Genomic DNA, 21552 nt, shown 5'->3' with positions numbered 1-21552 from the left:
ATGTTTATTTTTCGATTATGAAGTCTTATTCATTTGTCAAAATAGTTATTTTTACAATGTATTTTATGCTTGCTTGTTTTTTTGTCTGTTGTCACTTCTAGATGCTAAGCTCCATGGGGGCATAGGCATTGACTTTTTTCTTTGTGGACACATGCCATGTCCCTGAGACATTACCTGCCACATAGGAGGTTGAATGGTTGCATGGATAGAGCACTAGATGAATGAATGAATGAAGAAAAAAGAGAGCCTTATAAGCATCTTCATGCCACATCTTTATGCATAGAACTAAAGTCACAACCCCACTATGCCAGGTTCTCAGGGATGCTGGGATGGCAATGGTGGTCAGTGGGGTTGAGAGTTAGCAAGAGCTGAGGAGGGTGTGCTGAGGACCATTAGAGGCTGCCCCTTAGTGGGTGTGCCTCCAAGTCCCTTGGAGCTTTCAAGGAGTTCAAGTGGATTTCCAGCTCCCACAATCTGTATTTATAAGACTGAAGGTCAACATGTCTGTTTTTAAAATTTGGCCCAAACTGCAGAAAGTTTCTGTGTGTGTGTGTGTGTGTGTGTGTGTGTGTGGGCGTGTATGTGTGTTTGTGCGTGCACACAAATACACAGAAGGCTGGAAGTACTAAAAATGACACCTTCAGCAACAGGCTTCAGGCAGCAACCTTGGCATCCAATGTATTAATACCACGGTTCCCTCACTCCTCACGTGGGATGACTGAAATGCATGTATTACACAGTGCCCCAGATTTTCCCCACAGGGGTAGGCTCCAATCCCCCCCGATGTTAACTGGCGCGATACTACACTCTATCCTGCTGCCTTCATTTCTTTGTCTCATTCCCCCATTTCCTTATGAGGGAGGGTTGGACCTCCCTAATAAACTACTTGTCCTGGAATCTTGGTCTTGGGTTCTGCTTCTGGAAGAACCCACCCCAAGACAAATCCTCAGCATAGCACTAGGTTCTTTGTAAACCCTCAGTATTAAATGGCTCAGCTATTAGGGGTTACAGGAGAAGCCTACACCTCACCTCAGTAGGAGAAACCTCACTCCCTGCCACCCAAACACTGACATTGCTCATCAGAGTGAATTATCAGCCTGGGTCAGCCAGCAAAGCCCAGTCCTTTCCGCATGTATCACCAGCCAGGCTACCTCCATGTGCTGTGAGCTCAGTGCCTGCTGAGGGAGACCACCAAGGCGCTCCTCCAAGGTACAACCCTCCAGCCTCCAGGGAAGCCAACTACAGGCCTGTGAATAAACCTGTCTCTTCAGGTAAGGCAAGAAGCTTCCCTGACCTGCCCTGGCTGCCAGAACATGCCTGGCCAGTTGCTTCTTTGGTCCAGATGCCAATCAAAGGTGAAGTCAGGACACTTTGTCCAAAACTTGGATTCAGAGCCTCAACTGGACACTCCCATGACTCTGTCTGTACATTTCTTTTCACCCCTTGCCCATTTGGAAGCCTCAGAAGTCACTCCCTGGAACTTTATCTCCCATGGAAAGAAATGCAGAAGGGATCACCACCAAAGACTCTTCAATTTTGCAGGCAGGTTTGCAAACTCTGAGCCCAGCCCAACCATCCTGGATGCACAGTCTTTACTCCCTTGAGAAGCCCTAAGGCTGGATTCAGGCTGAGCACTTGCAGACACAGGCTCTGAAGAATCACAGTTCTTCGCAAACTTCAGCCTCAGGTCTTCCGGGTTCTCCCAGTGTTCATGGAAACAGAGCCACGAACTCTTTGAGCCAACTGGCTGGTTCCTGGCCACCATGCGTCTTTTCAACTATGAGGGCAGGAACTTTTCCATAGTGTAAAGGCAGAGACTTAAATAAAGAAAATTTCAGGCTTCCCTGGTGGCGCAGTGGTTGAGAGTCCGCCTGCCGATGCAGGGGATGCGGGTTCGTGCCCTGGTCCGGGAAGATCCCACATGCCGCGGAGTGGCTGGGCCCGTGAGCCATGGCCGCTGAGTCTGCGCGTCCGGAGCCTGTGCTCCACAGCGGGAGGGGCCGCAACAGTGAGAGGCCCACGTACCACAAAAAAAATAAATAAATAAAATAAAATTTTTAAAAAATCTCTTTGATTCCTCTATAGTTTGAAGGCGTCACGGCTTTAATTTTGATCGTGAAAACACTCACGTTAGCAAACACTTTTGAAATTTCCCTTTCACAGCCTGATTCCAGTTGGTCACCCCTCTTTCACCTACTCCCTAAACAACGCTCCTTGTCCATTTCTTGGTCTGCCCTATAGATTGATAATGTAAATTAAACTGAATCATATTTTACTCACATAAATTTAACATCTATTGCTTGTCCAGCAATGCTTGAAGTATTGTACGGTTACTAAGAGAGAAAGCTCCTGGGGTCAGATTACCTGGCTTCGTATCTTTGTGCTGCCTCTTCCTCGCTCTGAAATCTTGGGTAGGTTAGTTAACCCCTCTGGTGTAGTTTTAAAACATGGTACCCAGTTCTTTGACTCTTCCCCCATTGAAAGTTGAAGACTATGTTCCTTTCCCTCAAGTCTGAGTGGACTTAGGACTGCTTAGAGATCTATAGAGTTTAATAGAAGTAACGCTATGTCACAGTTCCAAGGATAGATCATAAAAGGCCAAGCAACTTCTTCCTGGTTTCTAGGAACACTCACCCTTGGACTTCTGGGCCACCATATAAGAAGCCTGACTACCCTGAGACCACCACGTTGGAGTGGCCATGGTAGATGCTCCAGTCTACATTTCCAGCTGAGCCCAGCCTTTGGCCAACCCAGCCCAGGGACCAGACATGGGAGTGAAGAAACCATCCTGGAAGTCTTAGAAGCCATCTATTCCAAACCCCAGCTGTTTGGGTTACTCCAGCCACGCACGAAATCCCAGGAGGGGCTCCAGACCTCATGGAGCAGGGGAATACTGCCCTGTTGTGTCCTGCCCAAATTCCTGATCCACAGACTCTACGAACCCACTAAGACAGGTGTTTTTTTATGCTATTAAGTTGTGTGATAGCTTGTTATGTGGCAATAGCTAAGCAGAACATCCCCTAATCCTCAGTTTCCTTATCTGTAAAATGGTTCCATTAAGGTGGCCGCCTTGTTGAGTTCTATGAAAAGTAAATGATGGCCATGCATCTGGCAAACTGGAAGCACTCAAATGATGGTAATTATTATTATCATCACTTTCACCGTTTCATTTAATTGAAGAATGTATGGGTTAAATATATTTGATGAGAATCCCCCAATTATTTTTTTTGCACAAACAGCCTCTCCTAATTAGATGAATAAGAGATATTCATGGAAAAGATGAGCCCAATTTTCAGCTAAAAATAATTCGTCTGCAGGGTTGCAGAATGTTATTAGTTTTTTAAAAGATGCTAACATGGATTTGGTACACGTATTTGTGTTGGGAGGTGGTATGTGCGTGTAGCTGTGACTCCACGTTTGTTTGACATCTTCCCCAGGAAGAAGCTTACAAATTGATTGACGTAGACATAACAAGAGGCACAGGGATCGTGCAGATATACACAGCCATACACTCACGGATGCCACTGCAGCGTGCAGAGGACCCAAAGTGGTAACTGACACCCCCATTAGTGGACTTCATCCTTCCCTTCCAAGCTTAAACGCTTTTATTTTCTCATCCACAGATCAATAGGGCTGGCAGGAAAGTGTCTGTCTTCCATGTCAGAACAGTGAGACCCCAGCAGGTCAGAGGACCCCAGCCCCTCCTTGGGGTCCTTACACCCAGCCTAGCTGAGCAGGAGTCCGAGACAGGCTGGACCACACTTGAGCATCCAGTCGTCAGCGTACAAAATCAGATCTGATCGGGCCTGCGGAAGATAAATGAGCTGGAGTCCCCCAGCTCCAGATTTGGTCATCTCTTTATGAGCTCTGAAGGGCCTATTAGCAGCTCTGACGACGACTGGGTGAGATGAAGTCGGTCTTGAACAACGTTAGCTGGCAGAATCAAATCAGTCCCAGTCCCCCTGGGGAGAAGGAGACTGGCGGGCTTTCAGACACAGCATCCTCTCCTCTCCATTGCCCAGAAGGTTTATATGAACACTCAGTGGGGGGGAAAAAAAAAACAGGTAAGCACTTTTTTTCCAGTAGAATCGCCTAAGAATTTCCTCATATATCTAATAGCTTCTCCTCGGGCAATTTGACCTCCCCGCTTAGACAGGTGTGCTCTTATTTTCCCTCTCAGAGTCTCTACTTAAGAGGGGCTGTCACCATCTAGAGAGGCCAGCTGAAGCTAGCTCCCTCGTCACCGCTTCTGAACCCTGCATCCCACTCAATTCTTTAGAAACTGGACTGGCCTTCAGGGTGCTGAGGCCATGTGGGGTGGGGGATACAGGACAGGGACTGGAGGTCCAGCTCTTCATCGCTGGGAGACTGTGGGCTGTTGACCCTCTCCAGCCATAGTTAACTCTTCTGTAAAATGGGACAGTTTGTTGCATCCCAGGGTGGCTGCCATGAGGAGCAAGTGGAATCATGGAATCGTGTTTACAGCTGATGAGACATTCATTAAAGATCCCTCAGTCCTTCCCCTCTTAGCCAGCGTAACTGATCAAGGGGCATCTAGAGAAGACAAACAGCTCCACCAAGGTAATTAAAAGGTAATTAAATCTAGGACAAGATGTGGGGAGAAGGAAACACCTTCCTGAAGAAAATGCAGGCCATACATGGGACTGAGTGAACTGATGAGGATGATTATAATTTTTGTGACTTTCAGTTTGAATAAAAAAAAGAAAAAATCCCACAAGGACTCAGAGGCAAAAAATATACAAATCAATTTTCACTGCAAAGTAAAGGAGCTGTTACAGTGGAGGATTCCTGGACTGAATGTCGATATTATGACACAGTATGAGTGGGTTTCGTGTTTGGTAATTGCACTCATTGTTCCTTCTGTTGTGGTCATCCATTTACGATGCTTGGTGCCAGTTTATTTATCTCTTGTAAAAATAAAATACAGTGTGTATGTGTGAAAAAAAGAAAAGAAAATGCAGACCTATTAATGAATACATTGCCCCTACCCTACATCTCAGGTCACATGATATATAGACCAAAGAAGACTTAGGTATGAATGCTGACTTCCCAGCTGTGTGACCTTGGTCTGGTCACTTACCCTCTCTGATCCTCCATTTTTAGCTGTAGCATTGGTACAATAATACTATTTATGTTGGAAGGTTGTTGAAAGAAAAGTATGCAAAACCCCTGACTGAGTAGCTGACACCAACATCACGCTCCATAAATATCAGTTACCTTCTCCTTTCTTTTCTTGTTTCCGTCTGTGGAATGTGAGATGTTTGCCCTCCTGCCTTGCCCCACACCCTTGCTTCTCACTGTGTGTCTGTCTCTTTACCTTACTTTATTCTTTACCCACTCTGGGGCTACTTGCCTCTCTCAGACTTCTTGCTCAGAAATCCCTCCAGCCCTCTATTCCTCCTTGTGTTATAAGTTGTGATTATGTGTCTAACTCCCTTACTTAACTGTGAGCTCCCTGAGGTTGGGGACTGTCTCTTATTGATCAAATAATGATTGATTGAGAGGTTTTAAGTTTTTGCTTTTTAAATCCAGAGACCACTATTTGTGTGCCAGAAAATAGGGGTGAGCAGAGAGTGCGACAGACAAGGAACCTGCCCTCTTAGGACTTAAATTCAAGGGGGGTTGGGGGGGAGGGAGACAGAAACCAAAGCCAAAGTACAAGTAAACAATAAGATAATTAATATTTGTAATAGGTCCTTCCAAAGATGGAAACCAAAGGATTGAGATGAAGTGGAAGTGGCTTTTGATGGGAAAATCTTTCCAAGGAGGCTCCATTCAACCAGGATGTCACATGAGACACAAAGGGTAACATCTGAGGGGCTCCCATGTTGACAGAAAGAATGAAGAAACACAGTCTTGGCCAAAAGCCAAGGCGAGAGAATTTCTTCAGGGAGAAGGAATAGGATATGCAAAGATCCTGAGGCAGGGAAGAGCTTGGTGGCTCTCGGAATAAAAGGAAATTATCGTACCCAGAGCAGACCGTGTATGGTAAACCCGAGGAAGCAGGTTACAGGGCTCAGTAGAACAAAGTAAGGTATTGAGATTAGAGGTCGGCAAACTATGGCCCTCAGGCCAAGATTGGCCTGCTGTCTGTTTCCATAAATCATGTTTTGTTAGAACACAGCCGCACCCATCCATATCTATACACATCTACATGTCATCTATGGCTGCTCTCAGGCTAAATGGCATGGCCAAGTACATGCAACAGATACCTCATAGCCCACAAAGCCAGGAAACACATACTCTCTGGCCCTTTACAGAAAAAGTCCGCTGATGCAAAAAAGTTTGAGGATGCAAAAAGAAGCCAGTGTGAAGGGTTTTTAACTGAGGAGGGATTTATCTGATCAGACACTCATTGCCTGGTGCTGACTAGCTTCTCAAACGTGCTTGTTGAAGGAGTGAGTGGATACTTAGATGAATAACCCTTCATTATCCACAGCCATATAATACAATTCCCTCTGGAAGCACAAATAATTGGGGGTTTACGGGACTGAGTGGGCGGCCCCCAATCTATCCATCCGGGGAGACTCCGTTTTTCACAGCGCTAGCAGCTGAAGGATACTTAGAAAATTGAAGGTTTGATGCAGCTTCAAATTGGAAATACCAGTGTGGTTTTCACCACAGGGAACCCTCTTAATGTAAATCCAACCCAATTACACACACGCAGGCAGGCGCCGAATTTGCAGTAAGACTGAGTTTTGCCCAGCAGCAAACTAGGCACAGCTTGGGAGAGGGAAAGGAGGACTGCCGGGGAGGGTGCAGGAGCTACAGAAGGCACTTCCCCCCGCCAACCCAGGAGTCACTCGTGTGACTCACGTGTGGGGGGTTGCTGGGTGGCTTACAGAACCCCAGAGGAAAAGGATAGAGTGGTTTATGCAAAGGCACGCCAAGCTGCACCCGGCAATTGCAACATCACGAATGGGGGAAATTGCTTGAAAATCGTAACTAACTTTTGGACCCTGAAAGCCATTCCTCTGGCCAGTTACTGATGACCAAAGCCTTAGAGAAAGTTGAGACTGGGGCTTTTTTTTCTCGATCAGTGACAACAAGCTTTGTGGGTTGTATGCAAGACTAGACATGTAGAATGATGGGTGTTCTCAGGCTGAGGTAGGCTGGACGCAGAATTGGGTAGATTAAACATCTGTGCTGTGATCATGGGGGTTCTTATGAGGGTAATGCCTTTCTGAGTGCTACAGGGTCCCCCATTCAATGCCCACTTCCTGAAATAGAGACATGGGGGCCCTTGCCACCACCTGCTAAGTATCCAGGGTTCCACTGGATTCTCCTAAGAACCTATGTTAGTCAGTTTGGGCTACCATAACAAACTACCGCAAACTGGCTGGTTTTAAAACAACAGAAATTTATTTTCTTTCAGTTCTGGAGACTAGAAGTCTCAAATCAAAGTGCAGGCAGGGTCATACTTTCTCCCAAGACTTGAAGGGAGGATCTTCCTTATCTCTTTCCTAACTTCTGCTGGTGGCTGACCATCCTTGGTGTTCCTTGGTTTGTAGTTGCATTATTCTCCTCTCTACCTCCATGGGCACATGGCCTTCTCCCCGTGGGTCTCTGCATCTGAATTTCCCAAACACTGGATTAGGGACCACCCTAATTCAATATGACCCCATCTGAACTTGATTATATCTGCAAAGACTCTATTTCCTAATAAGGTCATATTCACATAGGTGCCAGTTGTTAGTGTTTGAACATATATTTCAGGAGACATAATTCTACCCATGATAGAGTTGTAGGTCAAGGTCCTGTGGAAGGATCCTATAGAAGGAAAAACCCACCCATGGCGTGGATTAGACATTATTCTCACTGGCTAGAGAGGGCATTTGGAGAAGGTAGTCATGTTCCCACTAGTATGAAGGCTCTGGGTGTGGGTAATCTTGAGTGGCCAGCAGACCAGACCAGCTCATGGAAGACTTGACCTCCAACCCAACACAGGTGCTGGGCACCCAAATCAACCCCTTCCCAGAGGTCCTCTTCTCAACTCTTTCTCTAGCACCTCCCCAGACAGACACCTCACTTTCTATCTTTTGCTGACCCTCTACTCCCCTGTGCTCCCCAGCCTATGCTGCCTCTTACCCACGTCAAAGGCTAATTCTCTTCTTTTCCCTCTGCAGCCTTTGGTGGCTCATGGAAGAGTCAAATGATGCTCAAAACATGAGCTTAAATGGGTTTCCCTTCATCAAAGGTAGGAAGGGCTCCATTTTTTTTAAGTCATAATAATAATAAACACTGATTTACCTTCCTGGAGTGAAAACATTTTTCTTCCATCTTGGAAAAGGCATCTTTCTGCCCAAGACAGGTCTGATTGACAATGTCTGATGCAGCAAAGAAAAACTAGATTGAGTGCCACAGTAATGAAGGTTTGAAGTTCCTATGTCCCTGCCAACCTTTGACAAGTAGTGTGGTCAGCACCTAAACTCTGAAATGTACAGAGAGGGAACTCTGTGAAAGGCCTATAGCTTAATTTCAAATGGAAACCTCCACTCAAAGCTAAAGGCTCGGGGAAAAAAAAGCCATCCGCATCAGCTTGTCTCAAGCTGTAATGTGAACACAGGTCACCTGGAGCTCTTGTTAAAATGCAGATTCTTTTCTCTAGGTAGGTCTGGGCTGGGGCCTGAGAGTCTGCTGTTCTCACAAGATCTTAGATGCTGCTGTTGCTGCTTGTCGGCTGACCACACCTCGAGTATCAAGGGTCTATATAATTGCTCACCCTGGAGCATCTGTATCCAAGTCATGACACAGCCAACAGCCATGCTGATCCCTCTTAGTCAATATAGGAAATCATCCAAGAAAAATAGTTCCCATGAGAGTCTACAAAGCTGCCTTCAGCTTGAACAACAAGTGAGGGTTTGTAAATATGGTTATGTTTTCCTAAATTGGCATTCATGCCAACCAAGTTTCTACCAGTAACTATACAATTTCTATAAAATCCTATGATTCTAGGAAAAATAAAAATTTTGTCATTTTACAATGATCCTGATTATGGCAGGAAGTGGGAGAAAGGTTTCATATTGAGGTCTGTGTCCATACAGATGTATTGGACCCTCACTAAAACCCTACAGGAAAGGTGAAGAAACTGAGGCCCAGGGAAGCGAAATCCAAAATTGGCTCTAAGCGCCAAAATTATTTCACTGGAACGCATCGGTCCTCATGGTCCCTGTTGATTGGTTCCTCATTGGTTTTCCCTCTCTGATGCTCAAGGCTGATTTCTCCTTGTGCGGACCCGATTAGAGTTAGACAGCAAGCAAGTTTGCATCCTCACTTTCTCCGAACCTCAGCTTGCTCCCATTAAAACTGATAACTGGGCTTCCCAGCTGGTGCAGTGGTTAAGAATCCGCCTGCCAATGCAAGGGACATGGGTTCGAGCCCTGGTCTGGGAAGATCCCACATGCCATGGAGCAACTAAGCCCATGCGCCACAACTATTGAACCTGCACTGTAGAACCCGTGAGCCACAACTACTGAAGCCCGCGTACCTACAGCCCGTGCTCCGCAACAAGAGAAGCCACCGCAATGAGAAGCCCGCGTACCGCAATGAAGAGTAGCCCCCGCTCGCCGCAACTAGAGAAAGCCTGCGCGCAGCAAGGAAGACCCAACGCAGGCCAAAATAAATAAAATAAAATAAATTAATTAAAAACAAAAAAAACTGGGTAACCATAGGGTCTACTGCATAGAGATGACAGGAGAATCAACCTTAGGGGAATCACCCTGCATGGATCCCATAAAAAGGAGCACAAAGCCTATCCCACTCCCTCCACTCAACCATGGAGGCAGAAGGAAAGGGAGGGTAGGAGCCCGAAATCACTGTTCTGGTCCCAGAAATCCACTGCCCAGTCATTTCCTGCATGTGCTAACTTCCCCTCCATGGTGCTCAGTTACAAGACTCCTCGCCCATGACAGCAGGGAAGGGAGTGGCCAGGGCTGATATAAAATTGTGACTAACTTCTAAATAAACCACGGGGGTGCCGGGATTAGGATTTCCACCCCCATTCCATAACTCCTTGACCTTTTCTGAGTGGGGATGTTGGGGAAATGACCAAGGAAGTGGTGACTTGTTTGTATCTGGGGTATCTGAAAGTTCCTATTCCTTCTAAACCTGCACAGGGTGAAGTTTACTGGTTAATATCTCAGCTCCAGAACCCAGCCTGGAATCCTGATTCTAACATTCCAGGTGTATGACCTGGGTCAAAGCTCTTAGCCTTTCTGTGCCTCAGTTTCCTCATCTGTAAATGTCATAATGTTATTGTAAAGGGCAAGTGAAGGAACTCATATCATACACTTACTTTTTTTCCTGGCTCATAGTAAACATTCGATAAATAATAGCAATCACTATTATTTTTATTTTGTTATCATCATTGGCAGCTCTCCCTGCCAATATAGCTTAAACCTCTTCCCTGTAACTCCTGTCTTTTCACAGTCTGGGTTTCGAGAATCAAACACTGTTTGATTTCTCTTTTTCTTCTTTCCCCCAGTAAACATAGTCAGAGTTCTGGAGTTTTTTGCGAGGGTTTTTTGTTGTTGTTGTTGTATTTATTTTAATTTGGCAAAAGACAAATACTAATTTTTTCCAACCTTACTGAGATATAATTGACATGTAACATCTTATATATTTAAGGTATACAACACAATGATTGATATATGTACACCCCACATTTTCAAATGGAATAGCCACTGGAAATAAATTCCCTTGAGTTCTGTAATAGTTTAATCATGAAAAAAAAGAGCAAGGAAGTCTGATTTAAAATGCTAAATCTTACAGGGAGGTGGTATGTTGCAGGAACGTGGTAGAAGATTCTGAGGTTTTACTTGGGCTCAATGGGGGAAAAAAGATGATTAACTGGTAATGTCCAATATGGCCACAGAAGTGGGAAATTGGCAACAAGACAAACATGCAGCTCATTTGCTTTCCCTGTGGTGTAGAAGAAAGAGCACCAGCCTTGGAGTCAAAAGAGTTGATTGGCCCCTTAATGGATGGTGTGGCTTTGAAAAAGTTAACCAATATCCCAGGTCCAAATTCCTCATTTTTATGAATGGGGGCTGCTCTGAATATTCAGAAATTAATACACATAATTTAGTTTTAGGCATAGCATAGGGACTAATGGTATCAAATCTCTCCTTCTCTCTACTTCCACCTCCATCTCTCCTTCTCTTTTTCTCTCACCCTCCCTCCCTCTTTCTTTTTCCCTTTATACTCTCTGAACACTGGCCAGTCATCCCATTCTTTCGCCCCTCACTTTCTCTGATGACTTATTCCCACACAATTTCCACTTGAACAGGAATATTTCAGTCCTTCCCCCAGAGTCCATGTGTTGGCCTCCAGTTCTGAACCCACAGGATCAGGGAAGCTCATCACATTGCTGGTGGCTTGCCCTCCACATCCTTGCACAAAATAACGTTGCTAAAGCTTAACCCCTCAAAGTCTTCACTAGCTATTCTAAAAAACAGGCCATTCAATCGTCATTACTGATCGACTAAACTCCTCCTACCTGTCAGCTCCTTTTTGGTCATTGGGGATAGAGACATGAAAGAGATCTTCTTGTACTGGATACATGGAGTAATTAAATTACCTTAGGGGCTGAAGGCAAAATTCTTAGAAGAGGTCACAGCTGAACTGGGTCTTAAAACTTATTTCAGCAGAGCAGGGAGGATTTATGAAAGGCACAAGGAATCCCAAGCATAAAAGCATAGAACCCCGGAATTGGGTGCATTCTAATACTACCAGCTCCCCTTGGAGTGCCTTCTCCCCACACCCAAGACCATCCTGCCCCTCACTCCCACCCCATTTCCTAGAATACTTCTATGCTTCCATCCCATAATCCAGGTTTACATCTTTCACCCGAATCACGTCTCCCAGCATGAGTTACTTAATCCTGTGCTCCAGCCTCTCTGGCTTAATTACCATATAATCCATCAACCCAGCCCAGTGAATTTCAAAGAGTAACCCAAAAGGAACACCCACATAAGAATCACCTGGAGAGCTTATTAAAAATGCAGTGTCCATGGCTTCACCCATGATCTTCTGAGTCAGAATAGCAGGGAGGAGACTACAGGAGTCTACATTTTCAGAAGATCTCCCCACGACTTCACTGCACACCCAAGATGGAGAACTGCAGCCCCCATCCTTGCTAAGGTCACATGAGTTGATAATGGCTTCTCCTTCCTGGGAATTTATTGAGCACCTTCTATAGGCCAAGCACTCTGTGAAAAATGTTCATATACATCAACTCTTTAAAAGTGACCTTGCCATTAATTTGTGCCCTGTTTGAGCCAGGTTCAAATATCATTGCCTTTAATTCTCCCAACAGCTGTGTTGATAACTGCATTGAATAAGAATAAACTCTTCAAGAAATCTTTTCCTCCTAAATAGTTTGAAGTTAGGAAGCAACACACATAGCTCTTGTGTGTGCATATCTTTGTGCCTCCAAGACTGACCATGTAGATCCACCCAGTCTGGACAAAGTGCAGAGAAGAAGGGAAGCCACCATGCACAGCAATGTGTCCTGGGTGGGCCTGAAAGGACTCAGACATTGTCCCCTGAACTTTCATTTTGGCCTGTGGGCTTAAGTTTTGACAAATGAAATAGTCAGATAATGGCAGGGAATGTTCTTAACAACCCTCTGCCCAAGCATGTAGGGTATATGGTGTCTGGTATACGGTTCTTGAATAAGAGATTTGCATTTAAAACAAGACTCTGTCACTCATTTTCTGAAAGAACTTGAGTGAGTCAGGAGAGATCTGAATGGTAGAGGATTTACCCCTAAGGGTTTTAGGAGAATACAAAGAGATACTACATGCAATGCATTCAGCATACTCCAGGGTTTCAATACGAGGATGATGGTAGACTTCACAGCCCCTCACTCTGAATTCACACCCAGCCTCATTTCTGCCTGTGCTCAGAGAATCTCCAGACCCCATTTCCCCTTTTGCAGACCCTGATCTTCTGTTTTCTCTTCTCTGTTTTCCCCTGAAGCTCAGACCTGCTCAGCAGGGAGGTGAACTGCTAGACAAGAGGCCCTCATCACTTGGGCATCACCATGAAGTGGGAGAAGTCCCCTGGGACTACCTGCATAGCATGAAGTGGGCTTCAGGAGTTGGAGGCCGAATGAAGTGGGCTGAGGAACTGGGTCTCACCGACAGGCTGCCTTCAGCCTGGCTTTACAGAAATTGTGACACTGAGCCTCACAACGTTGACAAGAGGGTTGGTTACAAATGAGTGACTTGGGGAGGGTTTCAGCCATTTCCAGTGGGGATGGAAGAGCCTGGCTGAGCTGGAAGTGGAGCTGAGTGTGGTGCCAGGAAAGCAGAAAGAAGTCCCGGCATTTGCCAAGAAAGAACACACCCCCATCCCTAAACCCCCAACATATATACCAATGCAGGTCATAAGGGTGGCCCGTATCCATGATGGTAGGTATCTTGTCCACCTCATCTACCACTCTAGCCAACTCAAAGAAGAGTTGAATGAATGAATGAATCTAAAGGACCAGAAGGACTCTCAGCCTTGGTTGCAGAAGGACCCTCCCAATTCTGAAATTTCAGCCAGGAGTGGCCTTCTCACACATTTTGGGGGGAAAGAAAATAAAGTTGATGCCTCCTAGTGTCAAGCACGCCGCTAGGAAACTTACACCCATTCTTCCACTTAATCTCCTCTTAGCAGTTCTGCTAGGCTTACCTCCCCAACTTTGTTTTATTCAGAGGAGCCTGGCCTACTTCAGAGAAGTTAAGTGACTTGCCCAACATCATACAGAAAGAATAGGTAGAGCAGGGTTATGAATCCGTGAAGCTGTCCCTACAATGCTGGTGCTTTTTTTCATCATACCACTTCAAGGCACTGGAGACTCCTCTGCACACCTTACCAGTCAAGGGGATTCACTTCACCCTTCTCCTCTATTTATAGCTTAGAGAGAACTAAAGGGATTTTTGTTTGTCTTTGTTTTATTGGACCCTTTTCACCTACTTAAGCCCTAGACCAGCTCTATCCAATAGAAATATAATGCCAAATATACAAGTTTTAAATTGTTACTGGCCATATTAAAAAGAAAGCCAACAGAAACAAGGCGAAATCTATACTAATAATGTATTTTGTTTAATCCAATATATCCCACATATTGTCACTTCAACATGTAACCAATGTGGGAAATTATTAGTAAGATATATCATACTAAGTTTTTGGATATTCAGTGTGTACTTTACCCTCCAGCACATCTCAACTTGATGAGCCAGTTTTCAAGTGTCCGATAGGCCCTGTGGGACAGAGAACCCCTGCATGTATAAGACAGGGTATTGTGTTGAGGATGGAACAGAAAAGAGCCCTAAGAAGCCTGCAGCACTGTCCCTGGAGTCCTGGCCTCATGGACCCCTGCTACAGGTGGCCTTGGGTGGCTAAAGCCTGGTAGGGTGACCCCCAACTGCAGGCTGTCTCCTGCTCATATTCCCGGGGAGGATCAGAGAGACCCCTGAGTTGGCAGGTTGTAGGGCCACCCATTTCCCCACTGGAGTCTCGAATCAACCCAAGTGGTCCTCCCCTGGAGTGTGTGGTTTGTCCCTGTGCTGTCCCTGCCTTTCCTTCTTCAGGTCTGGGCAACCAGAGCCCCATGGGAACCCAGCACTACAGGCTGTCACTTGGCCCAGACCAGCAGGAGGGCTGTGAAGCAGGGATCATGGGCCAAAGCCAGCAAGGTAGGGATTCCTTCCTCCCCACTGCGTGTTTGCCCTGCCTTCCATATTGGAAGCTCTCGCTCACCCCTGTCTCAGGCCTGGCTGGGCTCCCTTTTGAGTGTCTTCAGCTCGACAGGAAAGCTGCCAGGCTGAGCCAGGCTGGGCCAAGGAGGCTGGAATGACTCCGTCCCTTTGTTAGAGACAGGAAGTGCCTGAGGCCCATTTGCTGAACTACCATCCACTCCCAACAGGCACCTGGCAGCTAACAGATTAATCACAGCAATGGATTATGTTTCCTGAGCACTTACTATAACCCCCAGAATCTGAGCACAGCCCTTGACACAGATTATCTTATTCAGTCCATTCTCCACCTGGCCGCCTGAACCAGCTTTTTGAAACACAAAACTGATCGTACAACCTTCTTGCTTCAAAGGCTTCAGTGAATTCCCAGTGCTCAGAGCAAAGACCCAAACGCTCAGCATGGCCTCTGAGCAGGCCAGGCTCCTGCTGGCCCCTGAAGCCCATCTGGCCCTCCCCGCCCCCTCCTCTGGCCTCCCACAACCATCCTTGCCAGCTGACAGGGGACTCGGCAGGGCTGGGGGCTCGCTTTGAGACGGTAGCAGGAGTTTGTGGGCTGTCTCTGCTATTGACAGGCTGTCCCCACCTCCTCGGTTGTCGTCCAGGGTGGATCACACGAAGCGGCCAATTATTATTCACTGTGACTTTACATGCGGCACACCAGCACAGACACACGCCTGCAACACTGCTCTTTCTGCTCTGAAGCTTCTTCAACCTTGCTCAGATGCTAACTTGCCAGAAATCCCCAGTGGATTCTCCCAAATGTAGGCAGCATCACCATCTTCCTGGTCGACAGAAGAGCACACCTCTCTGAATTCAAGGGATGTTTGATGCCCAGGACCCAGATGCAACTTGCTCTAGAGGACACGCCATGATGCCTCCTGTCACCTGTGCAGAAAGCACTTTCCCTTCCCCTGTCTCACCTCACCCTCCTCCAGGATCCTGAGACAGCCAAGCCAGTCCCTAGTCACTTATGATATCCATGTCATAGATGAGGAAACTGAAGCTCAGAGATGGGAAACAACTTGCTCGAGATCGTCCAGTCAAGAAGCAACAGAATCGTGCTTTGAATGTATGTTCAAACGTGTGTTCATCTTTGAAGGAAAGATGACATGTGGGCTGGAGAGGCTCTGCTGGAGGGTCAAGCCTACACACCTGAGCCCCACCCTCTCAGAGAGCTGCATGGGAGGGAGCCACAGGGTCCAGAGGCAGAGGGTTTGCCTCCCAGCCTTTGCTAATGTGAGAGAAGACTCAGTCTTTTCTCCTGGCAACTCCATACTGCCTGCTAGGTTCTTAAACTCTTCCTTTACATCCCAAGTTTTGAGTTTAGTGTCCTCACTTTCCCAGCAAACACTCCCGGCCTACACCAGGGTCAGAGTGGTCCACCAAAAGGAAGGTGGATTACCAGCGGTTGGTCCCTCAGAGGCCCCCCGAGGGCACAACGAAGTGCTGCTCTCTCCATCTTTAAGATCGCTTCCCAGGCTGACTCTCTCTCAGTGAAGACTGTAGCATCTTTCATCTGGGCTCAGGTCCCAGCCCTCCCTGGCCTCCTGGCCTCCAGTCTCAGCACTTCCAGGGGGCCCCGGGTCCTTCTATGCAGAGCTGGGACCACATGCATGGTGAAAGTTGGCGCTGCAGCAGTGTGGCTGTGAGAACCCCCAGCCCCCCAACCCCTGCAAGGTCTGGACCCACAGGGGCTGGGTTTGGGCCTCTGATCCACCACAGACTCACTGAGCTCAGTTCTGGGGCTCAGTTTTTTTGTCTATTGTTTGAGAGTCGTTCTATTTGTTCTAATTAGAGTGGTTATGAGAATTAAAAGGGTTAATAAGTAGAATAAAGTCAGGTACTTAGTATATACTATTTTTTACCTCCCTTTCTAGAGCCTCAGGGGCTGCTACTCTACGCCCATCACTACACAAATTGCTCCTGGTGTGCTCCTGCCTCCAAGCTTCCTCTCCTCTCCAAGTCACACCTCAAAACTGAAACCCTCATAATTGAATCTGCCCTCGCTACCCAGCCAGCCACTGATGATCCCTAACACACTCGTGATCATCTGTCTGGGGTTCTTATTCTGGAGCTCCTCCATCTCCTATTTCTCAGATTATTCCCTCACACCCACTAACCCCAGGCCCATGGTCTAGCTTACCCCACGCTCAGGATCCTGAGACCCCAGACTCTACTCCTCTACCTGGGGAAGGAGGGGATTCCCAAGCTCTTGCCCTATGTTCATTCTGCATCATCTGTAGCCCTGTTTCTCCATGTCTTCCTCTGACCACCTGCATGGCATCACCCAGGAGCTGGCATTAAATGTAGATTCCTGGGCCCCACCCCAGGGTGTTACATTTTTAACAAACTCACCAGATGATCCGCAAGTCCGTGAAGTCTGAGAGCCACTAATCCAGAAGCCCTTGTCATGTGATACAGCCTGACGCCCTCAGTGGCTGAATCTGAACTTCTCCATCCTCATCTTCCCCATGTGCCCGTGACATGCCACTCAAGCCCCACACCCAGGAACCCTCTCCTTCTCTCTCCTCTGGGGCATGCCTGTACCTCCTCCCAGGGGCAGCTCCCTTGCCACTCCCTCTAGGAAGCCTCCTTGGCTCCAGAAAGCTGAGCCACTCATGCCTTTCTCTGTGCAAGTTCATAGCAATTTGCTTATCTTTGTATGAGGTGGACGATCTTCCTCTGTGGGCCTGGGGATCTGGAGCCACCCAGGCAGGGTCTTCCACTTCCGATTAGATGGGAGGGTAGGAAGAGGGTCAGATAGTGGTCTGAAAAGAAGGTGAGCCTTTCTGAGCAGCCGTGGTGCATATTTGCCTTTATGGATGGCTTGCATGACGCCATCCATGCAATGTTGTCACTCAGATCTGACAGGTGAGGAAACTGGAGCTCATGAAAGCTTAAGTGATGACTGTGATGCTGATAAATGTCAGAGCCAGGCCTCAATCTCAGCTCCAGCCATCTGCAGAGGTATTGTGAAGACATGACACTGAGCGCTGGAGACAGTGGCCATCAAATGACTAAAGATAAGCCAAAGACCTCGATTCTTCCCCAGGCCTGTAGGGTCCCTGAGGACCCCTCTTTGCCCACAGCACATCTGTGACTCTGAGCCAGGCCTTTGATGCAGGGTGACCCTGGTCTGAACACCAGTGTCATCATCAGAAGTGTGGGATCTATTCACCACTTAGATGTACGGACTTGCTTTATACTTCTATAGAAATGCAATACAAAATGAATGCATCCATCAAAAATCTGTGTGATTTCCCTCTTTATGATGGGGAAGGAAGGGTTGACCAGAGAGGTGGAGGGCAGAGGGGGAGGAGAAGTTAACTTGATGTTGGGTTTCAATTTTTGAGTTACTAATCTAATTAGTGACAGTTTACCCTGTTAGACGTACAGCTTTCTAAAAATTAGAAATATCTTTTCCTTCCAAAAGGCTGTTGGAGAGGAGATAATTACCCCAGTACAAGCTGTGCTTATTCTCATAATTCTCTTTCTTTTTTTTTTTTAAACACAACAACATTTCCTACATGTGTTCAATGAAGTTGAAAATGCTATTTTGATAATGGGCTCACAGAACATTTAATAGGCCTGGATGACAATGTGAGACTTTCTTAAGGAAAGGGAAGGCAATGAAAAGCTATTAGAGGAGTCAGTAATGGGAACTGGAGGTCTGCCGTAGACATCACTGCAGTTCTCAGTTTTGCTGTTTTCTTAATAAGGCTCTTTGGCGATCACCTCTGAAGTGTGATCTCACCAGAACCCAAAGCCCTTGGCCCTGTCCTTCCTCAACCTGACCGTCCCCGTTACCGAGATTGAAATATCCTTCCTGACCCTCGCCCCGCCGCCATTCCATAAAAATTGACTGAGTACCTACCATGGGCCAATTTCCCTATTATGTGCTGGCAGTAAATTAAAAATAATCTTTGTCCCTGCACGTCACAGCCCCAAGGAAGGCAGATAAGAAAAGAGAAGAGCGAGCCCATGTGATGGGTTCTCTGAGAGGGCAGCAAAGCGCTCCGTGGAAGCAACTCAAGTTTCTGGTCTCAAGAGATGAGTAGGACCTTCCCAGTGTGAGGAACCAAGCCTCATTATCTGGCTTCAATTGTATACCCATCCCTGGACCCACTCCTGAGGCCAGAAGTATGAAAAACACTCTGGCCACACGATGACAATACCCTTCCTTGAAAATAACAATGAAGTCAACCCTTGGGAAATCCCTGGGAGACTGACTACAGGGGAAATATGGTTCCCCAAAGAGTGCTGTGGTCCTCTTACCAGAAACAGGGGCAATAGAGGCTGAACGGGCTACAATAGCAGTTGTCCACTAAGCAGGTAGCCACATACTACCCCCACCAGAAGCCATGCCATTTCTATGCTCTGCAGATATAGGAATCCACAACTCCTACAACTTGAGCCCAAAGGGAGTTACTCTCAGGCAGGTCAGCCTCAATAATGCTCAGTGTCCTAAACCAAAGGTCCTGATTCTCCCTAGGATAAGGGATGCTTGCCTGTCTGAGGTTCATGGGCTTGGTTGTTCTCCCAGGCAAGAAGAGGAGAAAATTACCTTGCCATTCTATCTGACTTCCTAGAATAATAATAATAATGATTGAATTAAGCATCTCAAGAAACATTCCACCTACATGAACAATAACAATCCAGTGGGGAAATATTACTCTGGAGAAGTGTATAAGTTCTAGAAGCCTTGAGAAAGGAGAGAGAAACTTTGCTACAAAGTGAGTGAGGAGTGGAATAAACTTACGGAAAAGAGGTTACGCTAGGAGACTGGATATGAACCTTACAGAAATGAATCATGACAATTGCGCTGAGGTCAGAAGAACTGATTAGCCATTGTTGATGTTTGCAGATGTTCAAAATACTCTCACACACAAAAGTGAGCCGGTTTTCTATATGAGAAAACTTGTCATCCCAAGAAATAAAGTAAATCCCTACTTATAAGAGAGGGTAAGGGAAACCGCCACCAAGGGGATTCATGAGTGTCTACCGAATTAAAAGGATTATAATTGAAAGGATTATAAGGATTATTATAACCAGTGGGTGTCAGAATTCCTCGGAGGAAGGTAACTATCTCTGCATGGGGAAAGACTCGATAAGTTTCTTTTTTTGCGGTACGCGGGCCTCTCACTGTTGTGGCCTCTCCCGTTGTGGAGCACAGGCTCCGGATGCGCAGGCTCAGCCCAGCGGCCATGGCTCACGGACCCAGCCACTCCGCAGCATGTGGGATCTTCCCGGACCGGGGCACGAACGCGTGTTCCCTGCATCGGCAGGCGGACTCTCAACCACTGCGCCAACAGGGAAGCCCTCGATAAGTTTCTTATAAGAATAAACAACCCTCCACGGCGGGAGAGGCCACAGCAGTGAGAGGCCCGCGTACCGCAAAAAAAAAAAAAAAAAGCGTGGTTCAGAACAAAGATTGCATATGAAGAGCAGGAGGTCATGAATCCGAGAGATAGTGAGGATTCAGGGACATCTTGAGGAGGACGACAGAAGTGGGCATTTGAGGCTGTCTTATCCCAGTCCCAAGGGGTTGGCTGACATCTGGGTTACAGAAATCAAAAATGAAGAAATGAATGAATTACTGTTGGTTCAAGGTCCTCTTCACAGTACTATAAAGTATCTTTTGAAATATCTGGGTCCTTTTATCTCTTTTTTTCTGGATATTACACTTAGTACCTTGAACTTCATGCACATAACCAGAGCTTCCAAACACTTCCTTCATTCGGAGACACAATTCTTTCTGTCTCGTGTTATTCTATTTATATCAGTGGGCTTTCTACAGCAGCATTTGCTCCAAAACTTACTGTAACACCTCTGATCATTTAGCATGTCTCCTTAGCCCTGAAGAACTGCAGAAAATCAAGAAGATGGAGAAGCCACAGTGGAGACTGAGAGGAGGATTTCAGGGAAGGCTGGGAAGAAAGCAAGGCTTTGTTCTCACAGGGCAGGAATGTGACCGCCCAGCCCCTGAGCTCCACCAGGGCAGGAATCCTATCTGTCTGATCTATTCTCGTGCCCTCAGAACTTGGGGAAATGTCTGGGAAAATGCATAGGTACTCAATAAATATTTCTCAAATGAATAAATAAACTCCACAGAGCTTGATGAATTCAGTATTATGACTCACAGAGATGAAGAAACTGAGGTAAAATGGATTTCTCCAAGTCCCAGAATCCCAGGGCCGGGAAAGGGATTCTAGTGGGTTTGGCTGCAAAGGCTGCATCATTTCCAGTCTCACACATGGCTCTTTCTTCCTATTTAAAGAATTGTGCTTCTTGTTGCCTTGACCCCCCACTTGCTGTTTGCCATGATCTAATCCTCAGCCCTTTGCAACACTTAAAGCTGTGGTTCTCCACCATTAGAAGGCATTAGAATCATACAGAGAGCTGGACAAACCTGCAGGTTTCTGGGCTCCACTCCCAGAAATACTGATCCCGTCGGCCTCGGTGAGAGCTGGGCATCGGTAGGTTTAACCCGGGTCCATTACATGACTAATGCCTTTATGGGAAAACAGTTTGGGTGGTGCAGCCAGATCCTTGCAGAACCCCTTTAACCGTTTGTGTGTGTCCCTTGGCGCCTGTGGTTTTCTCAGGGGACCACCCTTGTGCTACTTGAGCCCACTTTGTCCGATTGCACAGAAAGCTGGAAGTTCCTAGGAAAGTATGTCCTCCCTGAGAACTTTTAATGTGACTGTGGTGTGCAATTGCATGAAAACTCAACTTCCTTACTTCAGATCAGGATACCTCTGAGGTTTAACTAAGAATCCAGTAT

Source organism: Phocoena sinus, chromosome 15 (genome assembly GCF_008692025.1).
Source record: "Phocoena sinus isolate mPhoSin1 chromosome 15, mPhoSin1.pri, whole genome shotgun sequence".
Lineage (NCBI taxonomy): Eukaryota > Metazoa > Chordata > Mammalia > Artiodactyla > Phocoenidae > Phocoena > Phocoena sinus.
Note: the sequence above shows the minus strand (reverse complement) of the source record.